We start from the raw sequence: 24,076 nt of genomic DNA, 5'->3' as shown, positions 1-24,076 counted from the left end.
CCCTTTTTGGAAGGATTACTTTCAGGAAATCCAGGGGGATTTCAGCCCAGCTTTACTTTTAAAAGAAAAATGAAACAGAAATATGCTTAGATGCAACACTGTAACTCCAATCTACAAGTAAATTCCAACAGCTTGATTTAGCTAGGTTTCAACATGTTAAAAACATGCAAATAGATACAAATATTGAATTCTTCTGTACTTCTCGCTTATTCCCAGCTCCGCCCATAACACTCCCCCCTATCAGCCAATTGGTCCGCAAAAATATGACGTATGCTCCTCTCCCCCTTCTGCAACAAAGCACAACAAGGTGAATGCGCTTGAACGTACGAGCGCGAAAGTTTGAATTTCCTGATGGTTTGGTAGTAGTGGCTGTAATGGAGTTCCTTGTCACTCACCACTCTGGAGCGGAGCAGCGCCGGCCGGGGTGTGTGTTGTGATGTTCCTATATTAATGTATATATGGTAAGTGTTGGTTGTTCAGAAGATATATGGTAAGTAGTGAAAGAGGAGGGGGAGTGAATGGGCAGTAGAATGCTAGATGATTGGCTGGGTGTTTAAAAATGGCTGAACGTATAAAAGGAAGAGTGAGAATGGGGGTGGATGAGGTGAACTGAGTGGGTTGCTTGGGGGGGTTTAGAGAGTTGTTTGCCAGGAGAGAGTGAAGAAGGAGGGGGTGGAGTTCGGATTAGTATTGAGTAAAACCATATGCTTATGTGCCTTAAGAAGAAATCTTGTTAATCTTGTTAGCTTTGTTATCTTTAATAAATACTTAATTTGGTTTACCAAAGGCCTGATCCTTGGCTGGGGTTTCACAGACCAGAAGGGAGGGTAAGGTAATGACCAAGGCTGAAGGGAAACTGTAACAAATGGTGGCAGCGGTGAAGAGGATAACAATACCAGTATTCAGAGTCTCTGGGAATACTAGTATTAGGACGTGACTGGTAGTTGCCTAGCAGGGGGATCTGTTGAGATCTGTGCTAGAGCGGGGAGAGAAACAATAAAAAAAGGACAGTCCGGACTGGTGGAGTCCCTGGTGGTGCCTAGTGACAGGCAGTAGCCATGCGCAGGTAGGAACCTGACAGGGAGAGCCAGGAAAGGCTGTCACATGTGGTGTCAGTAGCGGTGGGATACGAACAACAGAGAATCCAGATATGAACCAAAGAGAGTCCCAAAGACACGTGGTGACAAAGGAGACTACGTCACAGGTGTTGGCTGTAGCAGTGAGATATGAATACTAGAGAATCCCTAACAGTGGTGTGACAAACAGAAATAACAAAACAAGATTACTTGTGAGAGTGACTGGCAAAGAGTGTGTGGCAAAGAGTGAGTGAACTCAAACACTATGGCTGAATATATAAAAATGAAAAGATAGAAGCTGGTGGAGAAGTGCATAACATCCAATTTACCTCACGAGGGTAAAGGGGTAGATGAATTGAGGGTAGCACTTATAGGATTTGCTACTGCCCAGCAAAAACAACCTGTCAGAGAAGAGACCCCAGAAGGATATTTAAGCAATCCCGCTTATATAGAGTACTTGAGAGAGAAGTTAAGATGGCAGGCTGAGGAAAAAGACAAGCAGAGGGAGTTGGAAGCTGAGAGATTGAGGATGGAAGGTGCAGAGAAGGAAAAACAGAGGGAGTTGGAAATTGAGAGAATGAGATTGGGGTTTGAGGAGAGGGAGAAGCAACAAGCATTGGATGCTGAATTACAAGTAGAAAAGTTAAAATTTGATAGAGAGAAATTTCACTCTGAGGAGACAAGGAAAGACAGAGATGGAGCAAAAATAAAAATTACTCCAAAGGACTTTGCTGTCTATGAGCCTGGTCAAGATCCTCAAATTTACCTCAGCACCTTTGAAAAAGCAGCTCAGTTGTGGGGGCTACCTGAAGATAAATACATGCAGTATTTATCAAACCTGATTAAAGGGGAATTGGCTGAGGTATACCAATATTTCCCCTCAGACAGGCCCGTCACCTATGCTGAATTCAAAGAAACAGTGTTTAAAAGATTCAGACTGGGGCCTGATTATTTTAGAAAGCTTTTCAGAAACTGCCAGATACAGACAGGGAGGTCTTTCGTGGAGCTGGGGGCAAAACTGATGGACATATTTGGGAAATGGCTGACAAGTGCAAAAGCTCAGTCTGTGGAGGAGGTGAAAAACCTCATGATATTGGATCAATTATACCATCAGTTACCACCAGAAATAAGGCTCCTGGTCAAAGACCGTTCCCCTACATCGGTGCAGGAGGCCGCAGAGATGGCAGATCACTTTGCCTCCAACAGAACTGGCTGGGTGGGGAAAACATCAAGAGATTTTAAACCCAGACCATATAATGCTGGCAGAAGGGATGTGGTACCACAGCGAGTGAGTCCTCCAGTAAAATCTGAAGGGCACAGGACACCCCAGAGTGGATCTGTGTATCCTAAAAGTGAGGAGAAATTATGCTACAAATGTGGTAGACCGAGGCACCTACGTTTTCAATGTGAGGTTGCCAACCCCATTAGTAATCCTGCTCAGACAAGGGCAGTGAAAACAGAGCCCAAGGCTTTAGAAACAGCGAAAAAGGTTCAGTTTTGCCAGATAAACTGGACAGAAGTAACAGACCTTGATTCAAGTCTGAGAGAGGAAGTGAGTGTACAAGGGGCAAATTATTGGGCATTGCTTGATACTGGTGCCGCTCAGACATTACTGAGGCCAGATTTAATAAAATCTGAAGTAATATTACCTCAGGAAACTGTGACTATCCAAGGAGTGAGGGGTCAACCAGAAAGTTTGCCTGTGGCCCTGGTGGAAATGACTCGGAGAGGCCGAGAGGGCCGATATAAAATAGGCATTAATGCCCAGCAACAAGAACCAGTAATACTGGGAAGAGATGTAATGGGAGCTCAAGGAAAGATCTATGTAGTGACCAGACAGCAAATTGGCAGAGAAAAAGAAGCCATATTAAGGGGGGCTGAAACAAACAGGGTGGAACCTGTTAACCAGCCTCAGGTCACCATAGCAACCACTAGCAGGCCTGCTGAAGGAGACAAACTGTATCAAGTGGTCTCTGGGGAAGAAGCAGAGCAATTCAGGGAAGAGCTGCATAAAGATACCAGTTTGAATCAAATAAAGGAACAAGCCCTGACCCAACAGATTCCTTTCACTGACAAACTGAGGAATCAAGTTGTGTGTGAAAATGGGATTTTATATAGACTGTGGATGCCTGCTGAGAGAAAGGATGAATGTGAACCAGTGAAGCAATTGATAGTACCTAGCAAATACAGAACCAGATTGCTAGAGGTAGCCCACGATGTCCCATGTGCAGGACATCTGGGAATAAAAAAAGACCAAGAGGAGATTGGCGGCACGCTATTATTGGCCAAACATCTCCAAAGATGTAAAACAACATTGTCTATCTTGTGGAATATGCCAAAAGGTGGGAAAAAGTGGAGTAAAGACTAAGGCACCCTTAAAGCCCCTTCCTATAATTGGACAACCCTTTTATAGAGTGGGAATAGATTTGGTGGGCCCTTTTTCCAAACCCACAAGGCATGGCAAGAAATAGCTATTGGTGGTGGTGGATTTTGCCACCAGGTACCCAGACGCAGAAGCACTAAGATCTGTAGAAGCCCCTGTAGTGGCAGAGGCTTTATTAAAAATCTTTATGAGGCTGGGTTTCCCTCATGAAGTGCTGATGGATCAAGGCAGTGTATTCATGGGAGAAGTGATGCAATGTATGTGGAAATGTTGTGGTCTAAAACATCTAAAGACCACTACTTACCATCCCGCCACTAATGGGTTAACAGAGAGATTCAATGGCATTTTGAAGGGCATGATCAGAAGCTATGTTCAAGATCACCCACAAGACTGGGATGAACGTTTGGGATGCTTCTTATTCGCATATAGAGAACTCCCTCAAGAGTCAACAGGCTTCTCACCCTTTGAACTCATGTTCACTAGAAAAGTGAGGGGACCTTTGGAACTATTAAAAAATTCATGGGAAGGAACCCTGGGAGAGTACAAAACATCTGTAGTAGATTTTGTATTGGAATTCCGCAATAAATTAACATCAATGATGGAGGTGGTGAAAAAGAATTTGAGTCAAGCACAGGAGAAGCAATGTTACTGGTATGACATAACAGCCAGGGAACGTGTGTATGATGTGGGAGATATGGTTATGGCGTTCATACCCAGGAAACATGACAAATTACAGGCTAACTAGGAAGGCCATATACCATCAGAGAAAGGCTTGACACAGTGACGTATGTAATCACCACAGACCAATTAAACAAAAGCAAAGTGGTTCATGTAAGCCTTACCATACCAGGGATGTACAGGTGTTGCAAGTTACCTTATTCCCTGAGGGAAGTGGGCCTGAACTTCCAGATTTGGTACAGGAAAGCAAAGACAAAGGAGGGGTAGATCAAGTGGAATGGTCAGAGGAGGTGAAGGAGGAAGTAAAAGAAGAGATTCTGAGAGTTTTGAAAACCTATAGGAATCTCTTTAGTAACAAACCTGGCCAAACCAGTATAGTTATACAGTCCATTGATACTGGAGATCATGCCCCAATCAGATCTGTTCCGTACCGTGTGAATGGGAAAGTTATGAATGAGATCAAAAGGGAGGTGGAAGATATGCTGGAATTAGGAGTGATCAGGGAATCCATCAGTCCCTGGACCTCAAGTATTGTCCTGGTTCCGAAAAAAGATGGAACGACAAGGTTTTGCATTGATTATCGGCTAATCAATAAAATTACTGTCCCAGATGCGTATCCTATGCCTAGGGTAGACGCAATGTTAGAGTTATTGGGGGCAGCAACCATTATCTCTACACTAGATCTCTGTAAAGGATTTTGGCAAATGGAACTAGACGAGCAATCCAGAGCCAAAACTGCCTTCAGTACACCAGATGGGTTATATAAGTTTGTGACCTTAACCATGGGACTAAGGAACTCACCAAGTTCATTTCAGAGGCTAATCAATACTGTGTTGCGAGGCATGTCAGATTTTGCCGTGGCCTATATCGATAACGTAGCCATTTTTAGCAAGTCGGTGCCTGAGCATGTCCAACACCTGACAACAGTATTGGAGGCCTTAAGAAAAGCAGGCCTCACAATAAAAGCTAAGAAATGCCAGTTTGGACTAAAGGAAGTAATCTATTTAGGACATAAGGTGGGGAGTGGGAAAATCACCCCCTTATGGAGCAAGGTGGAGGCAATACAAGCGTGGCCTATCCCCTTAACCAAAAAACAAGTAAGGGCATTTCTGGGTGTGGCTGGATTTTATAGGAAGTTTGTGAGAAATTTTGGGGAAATAGCAACCCCCTTGCATGAATTAACAAAGAAAAAGTGTTCTGAGCGTGTGGTATGGACGGATGAATGTCAGAAGGCTTTTGATCTACTGAAGCAAGCCTTGTGCCAAGGACCCATATTAATAGTACCAGACTATGAGAAACCATTCATCGTGGCTACAGATGCGTCGGACCTGGCGCTGGGAGTCGTCTTGCTACAGGAGAGAGAAGGCACCAGACATCCAGTGGCGTACCTGAGTCGCAAGCTGTCGCCGAGGGAGAAAAACTATTCATCGGTCCAGAAGGAGTGCCTAGCGGTCGTGTGGGGACTGAACAAGTTGCGCCCATACGTGTGGGGACGAAGATTCACAGTGACTATGGATCATTGGGCCTTGTTATGGTTGCAGACTATGAAAAACCATAACACTATGCTGCAGAGGTGGTCCTGGGCCCTACAGGACTATCAAGTGGACTTCCAGTTCATAAAAGGCAAGGACAATGTACTGGCCGATGGACTTTCCAGGCAAGTGGCTGGGACTGCAGTGACGTGACCAGACGGAGAGACAAAGAAAGACATTTTCCCCATAGAGACTTTTATTTGTTAACGCGATGTATAAATCCTGGAACAGGAATAATACTCTGCCGTTGTTTAAGGGGGGGGGGAATGTGATGTTCCTATATTAATGTATATATGGTAAGTGTTGGTTGTTCAGAAGATACATGGTAAGTGGAGTGAAAGAGGAGGGGGAGTGAATGGGCAGTAGAATGCTAGATGATTGGCTGAGTGTTTAAAAATGGCTGAACGTTTAAAAGGAAGAGTGAGAGTGGGGGTGGATGAGGTGAACTCAGTGGGTTGTTTGGGGGGGGTTAGAGAGTTGTTTGCCAGGAGAGAGTGAAGAAGGAGGTGGTGGAGTTCGGATTAGTATTGAGTAAAACCATATGCTTATGTGCCTTAAGAAGAAATCTTGTTAATCTTGTTAGCTTTGTTATCTTTAATAAATACTTAATTTGGTTTACCAAAGGCCTGATTCTTGGCTGGGGTTTCACAGACCAGAAGGGAGGGTAAGGTAATGACCAAGGCTGAAGGGAAACTGTAACAAATGGTGGCAGCGGTGAAGAGGATAACAATACCAGTATTCAGAGTCTCTGGGAATACTAGTATTAGGATGTGACTGGTAGTTGCCTAGCAGGGGATCTGTTGAGATCTGTGCTAGAGCAGTGAGAGAAACAATAAAAAAAGGACAGTCCGGACTGGTGGAGTCCCTGGTGGTGCCTAGTGACAGGCAGTAGCCACGCGCAGGTAGGAACCTGACAGGGAGAGCCAGGGAAGGGCGTCACATGTGTCTCCAGGTGCCCCTGACCATCCAGAGGGATTGTGGGCGGGATCAGCACTTGTAATTGCCGGGCGAATCCCCCCGTAACCCTTGGGATCATTCACTGCAGGGTTCAGCCCCGGACCGTTATGTGGCTGAGCGGTAGGAATGCTGCCCCTGAGGGAAGCAAACAGCCCCCCCCCACGGGTGGCTGCTCTTAGCTCGGGCAGGGAATGCGGGCAAACAGCCCCACCTGCTGCTGTGTCAATCTGCGCTGAAGCAACCAGCAAAGGCTTTGCGGTGTTCCCTCTGATAAAAGAAACATGCAAACCACTTATATGCCTACATTTCTTGTATTTTTGTTTGTTTGTATTTGCGATATTTCACAAAACCGACTTTATGCTTTTCTACCTTTAACGTTTCTGGAGATACACATGATTGCAATTCCACTTATTTCTCCAGAACAGCAAGTAACGATGTGTCATGTCTAGGAAGGTAGACCACCAGTCTCTATGGTTGCGAGTGGGTGAGACGCTCTAGCAAACCACTTATATGCGATATTTCACAAAAGCGACTGTATGCTGGGCTGCTGAGCACCTGCAGGCTGTGGTTGAAATTGACAAGACTCAAAGAGAGTAGCCTTGCAGGCAGGAAAGCGAAATTGACTAAGGGTGCGTGAGTGTCTGTAATCCAAGAGGAAAACCTCTATTTCTCTTCTCCCCTCCTCTCCCTCGACTCTGGATGCCTGGAAGCAAAGACCAATACGTTCAAGAAGGGCATTTGATGCGGGGGCTGAGGGGTGGGAGGTGGAGGTTAGGCAAAGATAAATATTTTCTCCCTTGAAAAAGTTTACAAACAACCACAATTGCAGATCTCACCTTGAAAGGCTGCCCAGTTTGCAGGCTGACTAAAACTTAACCGCCGTTACTGCTTCTGTGCAAATGCACTTTTTTGCATCTGCGCAGTAGAAGTTGCAGGGGGGGCCCACAACACCACACCATTGCTCTGATAGGTTCCTTTTTCCCAGGCTTTCCCCAGACATTCGCACACATGCGCAACAGTGGAAATACATGATTGGCTGAGAATGAGAGAAGGGATATGGGGAACCACCCAAGAACCGCCCATAAACACCCACAGCTGTAAAGTGCACAGTATTGCATCCAAGCGCCTGAAGGTACAGCAGATGATTCCCAGTCATATTTTAATAAATATAATCTGTAACCATTCCCTGTCCGAGTCTTCATTTTGGGTGTGGGGCAAACACATTTATCATCAGCTGTTCTCATTAGTTTTTGGTTGTTTGTTTGTTTTGGAAAATACACAAGAAATAAGTACTGAAAACCAAATGCATCAGAGCTTTTATCATTATTCTAGAGATTTTTAGTAAAGGTTATGCTTTTCCTCAATTGAGCTCTTAGCTGCTATGATTTTGTCAAGTTTTGACCATAATAGCTAAAAATTTAACATCCCTCACTAGAACACCAAATGTGAAATGTAAAATAAGTAATAAACTTGCCTCCTGCATGTTTAAACAAAATTAAAGGAATCTGGTCCCAGACAAACAAACTGTACTTCCATACGGATTCAGTGATCCAGAATCAGAGAAGTGTCACTCTGGCTCCTTTCTAAAATAACAGGGAAAGCATTCATTAGGAGGCTTTGCTATTAGAATGATGCACTTCATTAAGTACATGGCTGTCTTCCTTTACACAGGAAGCTGTTGTTAATTCTACTGGCCATGCTCAAGCTTTCCTTTCACTGAATACAGAAATGAAAGAAACTTCTAAATAATAGAAATCATGCGTCTCTCTGCAACAGGACATTTATATCCCAGTGAAAATGGGAAGGCACTTCTAACTGGCAATTCAATTCTGAATCATTTTGAGCAAACATTATTCTATCTGCTATGTTAACCTGAGAAAATCCTTTCTACAAGTCAAAGGACCTCCATACAATCCAGTCAGTAAACAAGAATCACATTTATTTCAGAATATGTAAGAATGGCAACTTTGTATGGTACATTATTCATCCACTAAGAAATAAATGGACATAATCATGTTCAAATGAACTGCAGTAATCATCAAAAGCCCACTGCTGATAGCATTGGCAGTAGCAATATTTCCTGTGCAAATATTCTCTAGGCAACTTTCCCGATTGTATTTGCTATATGATTATTGGTCTTAGTGAGGGAAATGGAACCCAGGAAAATTTCAACAGCAAAGGAAGTATGTGAGTTTATATGCCACTATGGCCAAGTCACACAACTTCTTGAGTGCGGGATAGCTATAGAAAGACCTGCATATGCTACTCTTTTCAGCACTGGGGAAGTAGTCATGCCCACATCTATTCACTAATAGGCAAAAAATCTTGTGGTTTAAAAACGTACCTATAGCCCACAGATATTTCTATCCAACTTTAAAAAGCAGGGGAATTGGGCAGCTATAGTGAATGCACCAGGGAAGCAGCAGACCTGACCTCCTCCCTGAGATATTGTACTGCCCTACAAATTTGTCAGCTTCGAAGAATTTGGTAACATGTGCCTCTGAGCATATGGTGAGTGGTAGCAACACCTACCATTTCCAAAGATGGAGAATAATCATAGAACAGTAGAGTTGGAAGGGGCCTATGAGGCCATCAAGTCCAACCCCCTGCTCAATGCAGGAATCCAAATCAAAGCATTCCCAACAGATGGCTGTCCAGCTGCCTCTTGAATGATTTCAATGGGGTTTATTTCTGTGCAGTCATGTTTGAAAATGGAAATGGACTACCTTCAAGTTGATCCCGACTTATGGTGACAGTATGAATAGGGTTTTCATGGTAAACGGTATTCAGAGGGGGTTTACCATCCCAGGTCGTAGTCCAACACTGACCCGGGGCAGGGAGGGGAGGAGATTGGGTGGGTGGGCACTGGGCAGAGGGGAAGCCCCTTTCCTTTCCAAAAGGAAAACATTCTGAACAGTATCACTGCTTTTCAGTGTTTTCCCCACCTTTTTATGCTACAGCAGGCACATGTAGCCTCCCATCCAAATTTTAACCAAAGCTGTCCCTGGCCACATCCACGCCAGGCCTTTATTTCTCTTTAGACAGTCATGGCTTCTTTGAAAGAATTCTGGGAAGTGTAGTTAGTGAAGGGTGCTGAGAGTTGCTAGGAGACACCCTGTTGCCCTCACAGACCTTCAATTAGAGTGGCTGACTGTTAAACCAGTCTGGCTACTGGAGCTCCGTCAGTGGAATAGGAGTCTCTTCTCAGCACCCGAAACTACACTTCCCAGGATTCTTTAGGGGAAGCCATGACTGTCTCAAGTGAAATCAAAGTCTGGTGTGGGTGTGGCCACCTGATTAGGCAAGCCCAGCAGCTTTAAGTCTGGCTTTTAGAACACTGACAGTTGGTTCTTACTGAGCATGCCCGACATTATCACTGAGTTCCAGCCAAAATTTCTTAAATTAATTAAAAATCAGCCAGGCATTTTTTTTAACTTTTAAACTGCAGAAGATGAAGGTCAGAGTATGGGGCAAGGTCAGTAACAGGATTACAGGTACTCTGTGAACATGGCTGATTTTTAATGAATTTCAACAGATTATGAGGACAGAAAAAAGTCCAAAAGGGCTCTGTTTTTCTCTCTCTCTATTTAGACTTTGAACTCTCAATTCTCTGTGACTGTTTTGTGTATTGCCATGAAAATGTAGAAGGTTGTTAAGCATTTCTGAGTTCAGGACTATAAGTTTTGTAAGGTTTTGTTTTGAAATGAGCTTATGGGAAGCATCAGAATGGCATGGGGGTATTTTCAATTTAATTCTCGTGGCTGTATAATACAGAATTTGGCTTCTGGCTTGCCACTACAAATGCTCACAAAGCAGCATTTCACCAAAAATCTGAATCGTGCACTAACCAGCAGACACATATGAATGACTCACAATGAAGCAGCTAAAAGGCAAAAGAGAAAGGATTTCTCCTCAAACATCACAAGCTAAAGTACATGTGACAGTAGGCCTTCATAAAGATGTAAATAAGTTTATAATTAATCATTGAATGTTTACGTTTACACTATTTTACTTATTTATTTTTTATATCCTGGCCTTTCTTCAAGAAATCAAGAGTGGCATACATAGTTTTTCCCTGCCCCCACAATTACAACGTTTGGCAAGGATATAGGCAGTGATTAGTCCAAGATATCTAATCAACTTCATGGTTAAGTAGAAATTTGAATCCAGCTCTCCTTAATCCCAATGCTCTATACAGCACACTAGCTGCCTGCTAAAAACTAGATACAGAAGTATGACAGAGTTCAGCAGCTCCAAGACACATGTGCCCTTGAATCTCTCTACAAACAAGGTGTGCTCCGTTCGTTTCAAAGTCAGAGAATCCTGTGAGCAGGGCAGTCTCTGCTTGTGTTGAGCATTATGGTCATGCTGGATCCCTATAGAGCTCTGGATTTTAGCCAAGAGATAGATTGCCCACAGAAGGTAGAGATAATTAAAAATACCATTATCTTGTGCAGTCAGTAATCAAGATTAACAATATACAAGTTACAAACTGTTACAAAACTCAAATACAGAACAATTTTTCTCTAAGGTTACTAACACTACCACAATGCAAATGGATAATAAAATAATTAGATCAGCCAAGCTAGTAAAGTTGTTACAGCACTGGCTAAATGATTTATGTTAATTTAAAACCCGCTGGAACAATCATATACTTGAATAACTATGAACAGATGGAAATCAATAAAATGATACTGCCTTTAGAAACCAAAGCATTAGTTTTCTCTAGATAATAGTATTAGATAATGAGGTCTTTTAAAACCAAATATTCATGTCATGTTATTTTAAGATTAAAATTTAGTTTCAAATTTTTTTGACACATTAAGAATTTCCATAGTTCACTAAACCCAATAAACCAATTCAAAAGTGGAGTTTTTGTAACTTTTTAAGAGTCATTTCAATTAATATATTGACTTCATTAGTTCTGTTGTACACTACGTTGGGCTACTCAGCTGAACTATATAAGAAACAAAATCACAGAAGGTTATAATTCAACTTCTCAAAAAGGATTTCCCAGGTAGGAGTATCCTGCGCACCTGAAAGCTGATGAGTTCCTTTGACAGATATTACACAGCTCATTCAAACAGATCCACTCATTGAGAAGTTACACATATAAAGGGAATGACAAAGGTTGACATATGAATCAGCTCTTCAGATAGGAATTAGTGCAAACTTCCTTAAATGTTCAGCTTGAAATAAAAGTTGGTAACCTTGCAGAAATCACAACACAGTGAGAATATAACCTTAGTGTGCTTTCAGTTGGGAGTTTATTGTGGAACTAGTGCAGCTCATGCATGGAAGTTTTTTGCAGTGTCCACATATCCTCATCTTAGTCAAAATGCCAGCCCATAATATTTTTATATACATTTAATTACTGCATACAGTCTGGTAAGTAAAATAATCCATTATACCTCTGTAGTTGCTGCCAATATGTAGACTTGTTGGCATGCTTCTGTTTTTTGTGGACAGTTTATTGTAAAATGCATGGCGATGTTTCAGTGGATGGCCTCTAATGCCACATCCTGACTTCTATTTGCTCTGACCTAGCTATTTTGCTTTTGATAGTCTAAATCATATGAGCATGGTGACTTCCATCAATTGCCACATGCTAAAGGCATGTTTAAATTTCACCAACCTGGTTAGGAGGAGCTGTTGTCTCAAGATATTCACACTATACCTGTAGGGATTGTAATCATAGTATAGACACTGGGCTTACTAACAATAACAATAATAACAGAAGTCTTGTGAAGACCTCTCCATCACTCTTACACTAGACCTCATTATTTTATATATCTATATATCTATTACATCAAACAGAACATCACCTGCAGGCCCTGCAATATAATTTATGTCATCAAATGCAAAAGACCAGGATGTCATATCCAATACGTAGGAAAAACCACAACTGACCTACGCACACGCTTCAGAAACCACAAATCGGCAATCTTAACAAAAGGGGAGCAACCAGTTGCAAAGCATTTTAACATTGAGGGTCACAGCCTGTTGGACTTTTCCATAACAGCGATAGAGATGCCAGCTGATCCAGCAGCATTGACCAAAAGGGAGAACTTTTGGATATACTCTCTGGACACATTGGCACCACATGGCCTGAACCTGGAGGACAGTACCATTACTACTTAGCTTCTGCAAATGAAGCCCCTCTGAACATTCCATCCTCAAAGCTCTATAACTGCCACCTTGGTAACAGCATTTGTATGTTAGCAGCTGATGAAAGCAGAAGCCGAAACGTTTTGCTATTACAATAAAAAAATGTGTTTTGTTAATCACAATTACATGCATATATTTTTAGGTGATTAACAGAATCCTTATAGGGATCCAGAGCAAGCTTGGGTGAAGTTCTGTTTGTTGCTTTCAAAACTGTCTATCTGTCTATCTATCTATATATATAAATGGAAACGAGCATTTCTTCCTTCTGCCCCCCCCCAACAATAAGAAAATCACAAGCAACTAAGGTTGGTAACATTTGTTCTTGTTTGCTTTTTGGATTTTTTTAAAGGTGTGCATGCACAGGAACAGAGATGCCTGCTCCCACAGCCAGATAAAAAACAGGCAGGGGACAAACAAAGAAGCTCCCCTGGAAAATTCCATCAAACTCTGCCCACCACTGTGAATGGCAAACAGAAGCATAGAGATGAATAACTGAAAAAAATGGGAACGTGTGCCAAACATGACCACAGAAAAATCATATTTGAACAATTAGGACCCTGTCTGGAAGCACCTTTATTTTGAACGTTCTTGCTTCAGAATTCTCCAGGCTTTCTGAAAGGAAGATAAAAATTATGGAGCGATCTCCAGTGTTTGGCATAGAAAACCACTGTCTCTTGAGATGGAATTCCAGCAAGCAAAATTAATCCAACTTTCTATTTTATTTGAGGTCTGCTCACAGATTAGGTGCAATTTGGTGGATATAATTACATAAACAATGGAAGAGGCAGCTTCTGTTTCAGCTAGCACTACATCACAAGTGAAACATTTTTGCTTTTATTATTGTCCAAAAAAATTCAATTTTTTTGACGTGCTTTTGATAGCTCCCCTCAAAACTGGGTTATTTTATCCTGAACACTCAAAGGAAGTGTGCAAAGGCCACCAAAGAGTGCTTTGTTAAAAGCCTCAGAATGCAGTCCCAGAGCTAGTTCACAGTGCATGGTTTCTGGCCCTTGGGAGCAAGGAAACTGCAATCTCTGAGTTTATGTATGTCAAGAGGCAGTATGCTCTGAGTTTATGTATGTTATCCATAGTTTCTGTGGAGGCAGTATGTTTTTGAATACCAATTTTCAGAAACAGCAAGAGGGGAGAGTGCTCTTGTGCTCATGTCCTTTTTATGGGCTTCCCACAGGAATCTGGGTGGCCACTGTGAAAACACGATACTGGACTAGATGGGCCATTGGCCTGATCCAGCAGCACTCTCCTTATGTTCTTAAGAGTTACCTATGGAGGAGCGTTAGAGTAATGGAAGCTCCTGCCATTCGTATTGGATGAAATGCTATATGTGTGTATGTGTGTGTGTGTCTTTAAAAAATATATGACCTCTGTGACTGCCATGTAGGGTTGCCAGGTTCAGGGCCTGAGACTGATCCTGTATCTTTAGGAGAAGACAATGTCAGCCAAGTGCAGGTGTTCTTGCAACATTGTAATGGGAAAAACCACAAGGTGGATTCTCCCTTCCCCCTGCACAACTTTTAAAGATACAGAAGACCTTTTGGTTGCGAGGCCTGGCCTCTGAAAGGTCTTCTGTACCTTTAAAAGTTGTGCAGGGGAAAGGGAGAATTCCACCATGTGGTTTTTCCCATTACAGTGTTGCAAGAACACCTGCACTTGGCTGACTGTCCAGTTCAAAGCGAGAACCACCAGTCGGAGATGAGGGTGCAATCCTTGTTTTATTACAGTAATGGATACATCAAAGGCTGTGTGCCTCATAGAAACCCCTATGCTAACTCACTACAATCCCTAACTGGACTCTAGACATGCTCTGCAACTTGCGAGGAAAGTTGACTCAGAGCCCACTTCCGGGCACGGTAGCCTCAAATAGGAGAGGTCTTGGGGCGTAACCTCTCACTTCGTCACACACACCCCTTTCTGCCCTGTCCGCTTCTCCTGACGTCGTGAGTGTGGTGAGGGGGAGTGAGCCTCTGAGGGCTCATCAGAAAGCAAAGGTTTCTAATCAGCAGGCAGTAGAGCGGAGGGCAGGGAAGCGGAGGGTGGGGAAGCGGAGGGCGTTTCTAAGATACTGCTTGGTGAAGGAGGAGTGTCTGCTCTCTCAGGAGCATCCCCCAACAGTCCTGTGGGAGTGCTGGGGGGCTGAGTGCTGTCCCATTGAGGGGCAGGACAAGCCATGGGAACTGGCAGGGCAGGCGACTCACTCTCTTCCTCAAGGTTGGGGTTAGACTCAACAACAGCTGGATCGTCCATGCTCCCTAATGGCTGAGGCTTCTGAAACTCATGCCTTCCCCCTCCTTCCTTAGGAAGGAGGTTGGGTCTGTCACCCCTGGGCTCAACACTGACTTTCTATTCTCCTAAAGATACAGGATCAGTCTCAGGCCATGAACGTGGCAACCCTACTGCCATGAGGCCCTGTTTTGGTACACTGGTGCAAGCCTGCTTGGCAGTTGTTTGGTGACAGCTTCTGAGAGGAGATAGACAATTACAAGATTATAGTAGATGGGGCCTGATCAGATAAGTTTTTTCTGGTTGGCTGGAGTTAAGTGTCAGTTAGGGAGTTAGAAACGGCAGACCTTAGAAAAGTTACTTTTTTGAACTACAACTCCCATCAGCCCCAACCAGCATGGCCACTGGATTGGACTGATGGGAGTTGTAGCTCAAAAAAGTAACTTTTCCAAGCTCTGAGAAAGGGCAGTCGGGGCTAGTTGGAGGTGGAGTTGGTGATAGTTGGAGTGAGGAGTTGGTTGGTGAGAACAGCTGGAGAAAAGTCGGAGGCCTAGATATCATTACTCAGGGAGTCACTAATAGTGGCCTGGTGAAGGTCAGAAAGGACCCGGTGACTGACACGGTCTGAGAAGCCGCCCCGAAGAAAGGTCTTACGAGATGGAAGTGACACAAGCAGGGGTATAACACTGGCTAAACTGTCCACCAGCCAGGAGCACAACAAGAGGAGCTTTGGGGTCACAAATGCAAATTGGCCCCAGTAGCTGAACTGGATTATGGAAGCAATTGCCTGGGGTGGAGGTTTAGGGAGATTGGCCTGGAGGGAGAGCCACTTAAAGGCTGGTGACAGCAAGGATGTCTCTGGAGCCTTTAGAACCCATCAGAAATAACCATTAAGAACCTAAAATAAGTAACAGCATTTCCTTTTGTAAATAATATCCCTTTAATAAACCTACAAACATAGGTTAACATTTATACTGTCTGTCAGTGGTTGTGGCATCTCATGCCTAAAGCCTTCCATACACGCTACTAGGAGGGTTTAAAGAGTTATTCTATGGAAATTAGCAGCAAAAGAGATAAGGAAGCCTATTTTACAAGAAGTAGAGGCTAAGGAAGCAGAGGAATCCCTGACACAAGGAGACCACTTCAAAATATAACTTTAGTTCTGAATAGTGAACTTAATTTCCATGGGAAAGCATAACTAGGGATGGGGGAGAAATTTGATTCAGTTCACATATAAAGATGAACCTATAATGCACACTTTCTGAACAATATGCAAACTGAAAAACACAAATTCTTTCAAAATTTCCACTTCTCTGAATTTTGCAGTGCAGTTCTCCAGCCACATAATGTGTATAAAAAAGCATTTCTAGGGAAAAAGATACACAATAGTGCATATATCAGTGCAAATAACATTAAAGAATGCATTATATTATGGAACTTTACATTGCAAAAATGTGTATAAGGCAAAATTGCATACAAAATTGTGTGTATTAAGAGAAATACACAGTCTAATGTTGATGAACTGTCATGAAGACTTTTAAAAAAAATTAAACTGAGGTGGAAACATGGAGAAATGAATTTAAGATTAGAAAAAATAGAAAGTAAGAGAAACTTTCCTATCTTTAGGCATAACTTATCCTGACTTTTGATCACAATTGTGCTGGTGATGGTGAGAAGAAACTATGACAAAATGAACATAAGAGTGCATCAGAGCAAATGTATTGTTCACAACCACTTCATCGTTATGCATTGCCAAAAGGCAAAGGCAGAAATAATTCAAGGAAGTGAGTATTTCTTTTTTTTAACAATACAGGATCTAAGGTTTTATCTTGCATGGTGGATGCCCCAGTTTCAGTTTTGCCCCCCGCCCAACAAATTCACACAATCACTTCACAGGGGTTAGAAAGCAAAGAGCATTCTTGGAAAATCATTTGCTCACAGTATTTTGGAGTAAAACTTGAGTAGAAGACACTTGCAAGGCAGATCTGAGAAGCAGAGGGACAAGTAGAACAGAGTTTGTGGTGCCTTCATAGTTGTTATTTTAATTACTGTTAGCTGCTTTGAATGCTACTGGTTGAAAAGGGTTATAAGGCACTTCAATTTAAGCTGGGTCAGAGTAAGATATTATAAAATGCAGAGGATACGCCTATAAATATGAAGTGAAAGAATGACCAAAAAAAATTTCTTGTCTTAGCCAAGTTCAAATCTGCTAGATTGTTGCCAGGGGTGAGTGTGAGGCTGTTGATTGAAATATGTTAGGACTTCCTTATGTGATCTTGCCAATCTACCTTGAAGTATCAGGTGGACATTCTAATCCTTGAGTGATTCTGGTCACAGAACGAAGAGGTAGCATTTATTCAAGATTAGTTAATAGGAAATAAAGAAAGGTGAATTCTGCAATTGCAGTTGCCTCTTTAGGCACAGCAAGGCAAATTAAGTCTTGGATAGTATTGAAGCCATATTTTGATTCTGTAGAAAGTAGACAATCTCTATAGAAAGTAGACAATCATAAAAGCATTGAACTACAAATAACATACTAAACTAGGAGTAAGTAGTCATAAGCACTGCTTCCTAAACAATTGATAAATTTGTTCCACAGTAAAATTCTTAAGTGTTTAAAGCCATCACAGGGATCTTTGTGTTATGTGCTGTAGCAGACTAACATGGCTATCCATTTGGACTCTGTTCTTACACTATGATTACACTTCTCTATGATCTGCTCACTTGTTGTAACTTGGCTCACTTGTGTACAGATGGGAGCAAAGGGTATTAATTTCTAATTAGCAAATCAAACAGGACAATGCATCCTTTATTATTTAGTTTGCATATACATTGCTTGATCTTGGCTAGTAATTTAGCACTGAACACTACCTAATATTTTCAACAAACTTACCAGAAGCACACATGAGTAAATCAATAATCCAGTATAAAACAACACTTTCCAAAGAATACTAAGAACTTCAGCATCACTATTTTTACAGGTGACTGCTCTTCGGGAAAAGCTATTACACCTGAGCTAAGATGACATGAGATGACAATGCAATTATTCCAACCAGTGATTTAAGACAAGTAGATAACTATAAAGCATAGAGGAAAATCCAGAGTTTGCTACAGTCTGCACACTTACCATTCAAGGATAACATGTGAGACAAAGTGATTGAGGCTAACATTCAAGCCTAAGCACATTACTACATCAGCAAAAAGAGTGGTGTTTTGTCTTTAAGAGGAACAGCACTTAATTTAAACTGCACTCTTATTTCATAGGGCTTTGGCTCCAACCTGGATGGATTATGTTGCTGAAACAGGAGTAACACCACAACTAGATAGAAGCATCAAATAACACTTTGCCAGCATAAGACAATCCTTTCAAACATAAAACAGAGAAATACCACCCATAATTAGACCTAACTAGAAGTGTGTGTGTGTGTGCAAAGTTGAATTTTCCACCTAATGGCAGTTAAGCTCGCGACAGCATAATTAATACTAAAATTGCATCCTACTATATAAATTAATAGCTCTCTTGTTATCAGAAGAAGCATCAACTTCACCTCCTGCCATATTAGCTTACCAGCTCTGACACTTAGTTGTCTGAGAATCAGAAAAGAATGGGGCAAAGTTAAACTTGCAAGATATATTATTATCATTTAAGGATGACACAATTATAGTTGAGATTTATATCTCCTAATGAGAACAAACAAAATTAGCAATAGTGAGCATCAGATTAATGTGAAGCACACTTGGTTTAATGCCATAGTTAGACATACTTTTATGTCTATAAAGTAAAACTGCATGCACGTTTAGGAAATTGCATACTGACGTCCCACAAGTAAAACACACTAACTCTGCAAAGAAGTTATTACTTTAGCTACTTAGTATTCATGTAAAGTGCTTATTGCTGCAACGGATAAACCAACATCATATATTTCCTCGGCACAGCTTTCCAATTAACTTAATATATGGATCAAATGGTGCCTCATTAGACAACAAGTAAAATACAACCCCTTCTTTCTGGATAACAACCCTCTCAACTATTATCTTCTGACAAAAACAAAACATACAGCAGTCAAATCCATAATTAAGGTAACTTGCTTTCAACTCCACACTAGAAAATAGCAAGCATATACTGTGCTGGTTTACACTGCAATTCTAAACAGACACGTATTTAAAAAGCAAAACACAACAAGCAAAAGGAGGCATGTCACAGAAGTTAATATGCAGGAGACAGTGTTTCTAGGGTGAGAGAGGCTATTGAGCATCTTCTAAAATAAATGGTTAGTACCACTTCATTACTGCCGGCTTCCAGCTATAAACCTCAAAGCAGATGATTCATATGCTAGATACATCACTTTTTCCTTTGAGAGAATTTCCATTCTTAGGTAGTTTACCATCAACGCCAGTTTAAAGTGGGAAAAATAACTTACAGAATAGCTGAAAGTTTCATGCTTAGCCAATGCAGGGTTATGCATGAAGTTTTTTGCTACTAAGCCTGTTTACAGTGAGTGTCTCACACATAAGAACGAGATTTCCATTTTTTTTTTCATTTCAAGGTAAACAAGGTGAAGTGCAGAACTGCAGTAATCTCTTTACATGAAAAACATTCATCACAATCATAGCCTGAATAAGAACAAACTTAAAAAAATACCTTCTCATATCAGATCAGAAAGCCACAAAAAACATTCTTCACGTTCTGCTATGTACTCCAGCTGCTTTAGCCATCACAAGTAACTAGCCATGCGCTCCAAGCAGGAATTTGTGTGCCCTCTATCTGCAGCTATTAGCTCAGCACATTGATTCACTGGCATTAAAGCAATAGCAATTAGCTGCCCTGCTTTCAACAACTTCTGGAGAGAGAGAGACAGCGCTGAGTGGGCTAAACTCTTACAGTGACCACGGATCTCTTGCCGACAATTAGTAGCAGGTGCTCCAGCCCTAAGACAAATGGATATCCCACTGATAATCAGGGCTAGCTCCTTGAATGAAATGTGTGTCCAATCAACCTTTACCAGGGACTCTTTGTTTTTTCTACTTCATTAGTAACAAAGGAGTACAGCAGCTTATGTTCATTTACAACATATCATTTGACCAGAAAGGAATAATTCGTTTAAAGTCTCTCATCACAAACACAGTGGATAGTTAAGTCTACCTTATGCTCAATCTGTTACCTAAACAAATAGAAAAGGAATGGAATATGTTATTTTTTGCCATTTCTAAACAATAAAGGAATTTTTGTCTACAAATCAATAAGACTGCAAAACAATTTTCATTCATGCATTTTAGATATATATATAGCATCCAGAATGCACATCCATTTTAGTTTTAAGGAATCTTCCAGTAACATTGTGTAGCATCACATGATTACAAGACTGCACAGTGGGTCCAATTAGGTTATACATTCCCTAATTGCTCCCCTATGCCTGCTTGAGAGAAAAAGTGAGACTTGATTGCACAACCTGCCCACCCACTGTGCATGCCCCCCAAGCCACCAGACATCCTCAAGAAGGGAGCTTAACATTCTAATTGTGTGTGTGTGTGTGTATGTGTATGCATGTGTATACATACACACACACACAATCCAATGTATATAGGGCTAGATAGCACAGGGTTGACTCCACACAGAGGAGGGTATACTGGGAGGGAACACCTGCTCTTGCTTTCCTCACGCAGGGGATAAATCAGAGAATGTATCATTTGTTCTTGCCTAGAATGAGGGGGGAAAGAAGCAGGATAACAGCAGCTTAGTTGTGAAACCATACTTTCTATTTAACACTTCAAGTAGTTCAAAGAAAACATAGATAATTGAGATATAATGTAGGGTAAGTATTTCAAGGCATAATAATAATAACAACTTGTCAAGAATTCAAAGCATTTAGCAATTCATATAACAGCCCTCAAAGGCAGGGTCATGTTGTTATTTCCTTATGGCAGCTTGAAAAAAGGTAGCATCTACAGCTTCACATAGTGGCTTGCCTAATGCCACATAGTCATTTCATCAACAAAGCAAAGGTTGGCAACTGACTTCCAGTGCAGAGATATGATCTGACACAAGATCTCAGTGATCCTGTGTTTTGGTCATGTCCTTTCGTTCATATTTGATTGATAATATCACATCCTATGACAACTGAACTAGGCTGAAATCAGACAGTAGTTTTAAAGAGAGCTGAAAGTAGTCCAACAGAGGCAACATTACCAATGGCACGAACACTCATTTCTCTTGTCCCACTGCGGCCTCTGGAGAAATAGGTTTGCAGGTTCTTGAACTGTATATGCCATGGGCAACAAATGCCTATTCCTTACCATCCTTCAGCTCTCTGAAATACCTGGCTCTAGCCCTTACAGCATATAGAAGACTCTTATTTTGTTGGAAAAAGTAGATAGAAATGTTATTCTGTACCTGGAAGTCTTAGTGCAAACCATAACATACTCCAGGCTGTGTCCCTGTTCAGTGAATTTTCAGACAACTGCACAAAAGCCAAAACAAGATTAAGTTAGACTGATAGTAGAAGAGAGAATAGTTCTCTCTCTCTGTTTCGTGTGTGTGTGTGCATGAGCACGTGTGTATTTGTAACTTCATTTTTTTGGGGTGCAAAGGATAATATTGGGGATTTTTCATTCTTTGATTCATCTCAGTGAACCAAAGTTTGGAAGCCTAAAATATGCAAGGAATCCTGGGAAATCTCTGTGGAAACGTGAGCTATCTGTAAATGCCAAAAGCCAGAGGTCACAAACATCCTGACCCTCACAGGAAAAATGCAAAATGTATGAGTCTGTGTATCAGTAGAAACCAGGTGCTTCCAACAAACAATGGGGCCATCTGGACAAAGGTTGTGATATCCTTTAACCTTTAGGCGATAAGGGATCAATCACCCCAAGACCAGGAATTTGTAGTAAATATTTCTCAGGAGACAGGAGTCTTATCAGGAAACACATATGGTAAAGCCAGAGCCCTTATAGATAATTCCAATTTTTCCATTATCCTCTCATATCACATTCACACTTCCCCTCCCAATTTACATACAGACCAATGGAGACCCAAGCTATGCTTAAAACTGGGCGATTCTGAGGATCTGTAGCACCTCTCTCATCTGCTGCCTTATTCTACACTTCGCACCCTAGGAACCAACATCAGGGCTGCACTAGCTTATGAGAACTGAGGAAGGGTGGGATCTTTCAAGTCTAGTGAAGGCTATAGTGAGGGCAGAGTTTTGGCTCAAGGCTAGATGTGAAAGTTCTCTTCTGACCTTAGACTCTTGCTGCAATCTTCAGGAAAGGTGTATTCACACTAAACTCTTTAGCTGCTTTCTTTAATTTTTCCTCTGTGTGATTTGACATAACTCTCAAGTGTTAATAAGCATTAAGTTCTCTGTATTATTCTATCTAGAACATTAGTAAGAGCATTAGAGCATTGCCGTCTTGGGCTCCTAGTAGGAAAAATGGCAGGATATAAATCTAATAAATAAATAAATAAATAGTAGTAGTAGTAGTAATGGGTTGAAGTTAGGATGCTACCCATTTTAACAGACATTGTAAAACGCAGTATTTTTCCTGTTTCTTCTTCTAATAAACCAATCTTTATTTTACTTTCTGTGTGGTTCATTGGGGTTAAGGGCAAGGTTATACACACGTAAGGGTGATGTGCGGATTTAATTCCAGCAAAAGATTTCACTACCCTTTCAGAAGTGTTGTTTGAATTTCTAGTGAGTCAACATGCATGTGGAGATTCAAACATACCCATGTAACAGTGGTGGTGGTTATACAATTATGATGCCACTACTGAATACAACCTACATAACAAAACTATAACTCCTTCACTTGATGCTATCCTATGTTCAATGAACTGGCATTTCCCCTAACAGATTGCAGTGTTTTAGATCCCAACTCCTAGCAGGTTTCCAGAGTTCCCCAAGTAATTGCAGGGTAGCCTGGCCCAGGCTTTATGATGGACTAGAAAGTTATGTGACTTGTGATATCGAACTCTTCATTCTGCCTGGCCTTTTAACTATCTAGTCAAAGGGTCATCTGCTCTGTTATTTCTAAGTCTCCCACAAACACACTCTTGAAATAAACCAGTGACAGCATTTTTACTGGGGACCATCACATACAGTGCAGGGCATTAAAGTAGATACGAAAAAAACAGTTATATTGCTGAACATATTTGGTGGCACAACAGAAACACGTTACCCTTGTTATACGAAAGAAAGTCCAGCAGCCATGTTTATTTATTTATTTATTTAATTTATTAAATTTATTAGTCACCCATCTGGCTGGTTGTCCAGCCACTCTGGGCGACGTACAAGATAAAAAACAATACATTAAAACGTTAAAATTTAAAACCATAACAGTAAAAACCTAACCCACCCCAAAAGCCTGCCTGAAGAGCCAGGTCTTCAAGGCCCGGCGGAAGCTCATCGCTGAAGTTGAAGTAGAAACTGAAATGCCTTTATTGTCCTTTATTTATTCAACTCTATCTCTCCTTCCTGTTCACACTTTAACTATCATACCACAACCCTTGCCATCTGAAGTCATTTTGGTGTTACATGAGATCAGGCTTTCAAAAGCATGGTTGACTTACTCTTCTGTTAGACCTGCTTCTGATCATTATGTGCATCAGCTGTAAATACATTTCCCAATCAAGTGAATTTGGTATTGTAATCCTTGAACCTGCTCTATTTAATTATTTGAAGTTTACTCTCAAAACATGTATCACATCATATCCTTTCTTTCAAACTTAAGGCCATTTCTTATATTATAGCGTTAAGTCAAAGAAATTTTCTTGTATGAGTAAAGGGTTTATAAAATGCTGTCTATTTACAAGATAGGTTCTAGATATGGCTATGTTAAAGGGTCACTAATTTTCCTCCGGAGTTAAAGTTACAAGGGAAATCGAGGTTTGAAGTACATATTATAGAAGAAATGAGGCTGCGAAAATACCATTCTCATGTTGAACTTTTCTTCCCCATAATGTTGGAAGGGACACAGTGTTGAGCATTTCTGACTCGACCACCACCAACTCTCTTTCTCTGTAACATCTGAGTCTGTACTAAATT

At 41.4% G+C, this 24,076-nt stretch overlaps 1 protein-coding gene across 7 annotated transcripts in view; it reads right to left on the bottom strand.

Moving 5' to 3' along the window:
• PCDH15 (protocadherin related 15) overlaps window positions 1-19,976 on the bottom strand; it is a 605,264-nt gene extending 585,288 nt beyond the window's left edge. For 4 of the 7 annotated variants that reach the window (XM_061635350.1, XM_061635351.1, XM_061635352.1 and 1 more), the window contains exon 1: window positions 19,675-19,976. The gene's annotated coding sequence lies outside the window, so the exon portion shown is untranslated. The remainder of the gene's footprint in view (window positions 1-19,674) is intronic. The other 3 variants (XM_061635353.1, XM_061635354.1, XM_061635355.1) reach the window with 1 other exon arrangement.
• Window positions 19,977-24,076: the final 4,100 nt, after the last annotated feature.

The sequence above is a fragment of the Rhineura floridana genome, chromosome 7, assembly GCF_030035675.1.
Source record: "Rhineura floridana isolate rRhiFlo1 chromosome 7, rRhiFlo1.hap2, whole genome shotgun sequence".
NCBI classification, from domain to species: Eukaryota; Metazoa; Chordata; class Lepidosauria; order Squamata; family Rhineuridae; genus Rhineura; species Rhineura floridana.
The sequence above is the reverse complement of the archived record's forward strand: the minus strand, read 5'-3'. Positions and strand labels throughout refer to the sequence as shown.